At 37.5% G+C, this 2,687-nt stretch overlaps 1 pseudogene; it reads right to left on the bottom strand.

Annotated features, from left to right (window-relative positions):
• The window catches only part of LOC114618081, a 6,485-nt pseudogene extending 4,295 nt beyond the window's left edge, over nucleotides 1-2,190 (bottom strand).
• Between the last annotated feature and the right edge of the window lie 497 nt (nucleotides 2,191-2,687).

Below are 2,687 nucleotides of genomic sequence, written 5' to 3'. Positions count from 1 at the left end.
AAGGGAGAAGGGAGAAGGGAGAAGGGAGAAGGGAGAAGGGAGAAGGGGAAGGGGAGGGGAGGGAGGGGAGGGAGGGGGAGAGGGAGAGGGAGAAGGAATGTGGAGGAGGATAAGCCAGAAAGAACAGGAGGTCTCTACAGTCATGATGGACCAGCAGTATGTGCCCAAGAGAAATGCCTCTCTAGGACACCAGACTGCTGGAACAGAAATGACCTAGGAAGATTTGAACAGCAAGTATTTGATGAGTACAGAGTTGGGGAAGTAGCCAGTATAGTGTTAGGGAATCCTATTAAAGGTGTAATCCCCTAGTAATTGCACAGAGCCTAATAAATAAATTATAGTTTGAGTCTCATTCATTTGAAGCTAGATGGGGATAAGCATAATTTATATTATTTTATAAAACTTGACTGTTGTAGTTATTAGATCCACATTAAAGAATTGGAGGGGAAAATATTTTTATGAATACAGCAAGATTTTGAATACTGGGAAAATGGATCCATTATAGAAGTCTGATGAACTAAGAAGATACACACAAACAGAAACCCAGACAGATACACTGCCTGACCTCAAAATCTCATCAGGAGATAAAATTCAGAAATATTGAATTAGAATATAGAGGGCAGTTTTAATAAACTGGGCTATAATTCAGGAGAAATGACAGGAAGAAATAAAAGTTAAAGCTCATAAAAATGAGAGAATAACAACTGGAAATCTAGTCTGAGAATATTGAATATTTCGAGAAAGAATTCATAGTAATTGGAAGTAACAATGAAAAATACATCTGAATAATTTTCTTGCCGGTAACAGAAAGCAGACCAAGAAGAGAAGCTATAAAGGGGTTCATTGACTTATTTGTCTGAAGATACTGACAGAGGCTTTAGGCTATAGCTGAGTTACTTTTGACTTGATTTGAAAATATAACAAAGTACTCATGTTTTATAAAGAAAAGAAAAAAAATAGTGTTCTGCTGTCAGGTAAGATGGCAGGTTAGAAGTCGCATCTGAGCAAGCAGATGAATATGGAAGAGAAGGAAATCAATAAAGGCTGATGTATCATTGCACTAAGAAGCTCTCCCCAACCCCCCAACATTTGCTCTTCACATTAGCAAAGAGTAGTGAACGGAGACAAGTACTTGTGCTGCTGCTCCTGCTGCAGGTGTAGTCCACTAGGGTCACAGGTGCCACTCCATATCAGCCTCCAGTGTCTCATCAGTGAACTGCTTCCCAGAGTGGCACCAACAGTGAACTTTTATCATTAGTGGAGACCCCATTAACACCATTGCTATCACCCTTCCTCTTCCTTTCAGCCTACAGCCACTTCCACTGCCCTAGTGATTAGGCAACACAGTTGTGCTCTGTGAACAACAGGCAATTTAGGGAGAAAGAGAGCAGGGTGAGTAAAAAGCAAACACTGATTTTTTTTTTAAAAAGGAAGGCTAAGTACAAGAATATGAGCATATAAAGTATGATCAAAGAACTTGAGAATAAGACAGCCATCTAGAGAAAATAGTACCTGCCCCCTGCCTCAAACACAGAAGAGAGACATGCTACAGAACTCAGTTCTTAGTTAGCATACAAGTATACTTTGATGAGATCTTTCACCTTCTTTTAGAGTAGTGGTTCTCAACCTGTGGGTCATGACTCATTTGTGATTCAGCAAGTCTTCCACAAGTGTTGCATATCAGATATCCTACATATCAGATACTTACATTATGATGCATAACATTAGAAAAATTATAGCTATGAAGTGGCATTGGAAATAATTCTATGATTGGGGGTCACCACAACATGAGGAACTGTTATTAAAAGGTAGCATCATAAGGAAGGTTGAAAACCACTAGTTTAGAGTGTATATGCTTTGTACATTCTGTTAAATCTAAGTGTGGATTTGTTTATGGTTCCCCTCCTCTAGTTTACTGGGATAGAAGTCTTCAAATATGGCAACACTATGCTGTATTTGTCACGAGGGCTCTGCTGTATAATTTGAAGTTAGGTTTTGTCATATGTTCAGTAGTGTTCTTTTCTGCTTGAAACTGATTTGGATGTTTGTGATCTTTTGTGTTTCCCTACACATTTTTGAAAATTTTTCCTGCTCTGTGAACAGCCCTTAAAGCTAGGCTCAGTCAAATGTTGACTTGGTGGTGATTCCATTTAATAGGTAGGTTACCGTTGGTAATACAACCATTTCCATGTTAATTCTGCCAATCCAAGAGCATGGTCATTTTATCACATAGTATCTTCTTCAATATTCTTTTTGCAATACCTAAAGGTTTTGGTGTAGAGTCAATCCCTTCTTTTGTTAGGTTTACTCCTAGGTACAATTTTTCTGCTCATATAAATGGAAATTTTTTCCTAATTTCTTTTTCAAGTTTGTTTGCGGTGTATTTTAAAAGGTCCCTATTGTTATATATTGAGTTTGTACGCTAAAATGTTTTCCTTTATTTTACTCATAGAATTTTGCTTGTATTTCTTGATGGTAAACAAATGCATAAAATGCATTCAATAGTGAAATTACATGATCTAATGTCATGGATCTTGGAAGAGAACCTATGACTATTTACTAAAACCAACGTAATCCATAGTTAGATTATAAATATTTGTCCTTACATCCACAGATAAGTGTTATTGCCCTTACCTTCCATCAAGTAAACTTCTCTTTGTGACAAATGGAGCCTAATACAAAACAAC

Source organism: Grammomys surdaster, unplaced genomic scaffold (genome assembly GCF_004785775.1).
Source record: "Grammomys surdaster isolate TR1022 unplaced genomic scaffold, NIH_TR_1.0 140, whole genome shotgun sequence".
In the NCBI taxonomy this organism is placed as follows: domain Eukaryota; kingdom Metazoa; phylum Chordata; class Mammalia; order Rodentia; family Muridae; genus Grammomys; species Grammomys surdaster.
The sequence above is the reverse complement of the archived record's forward strand: the minus strand, read 5'-3'. Positions and strand labels throughout refer to the sequence as shown.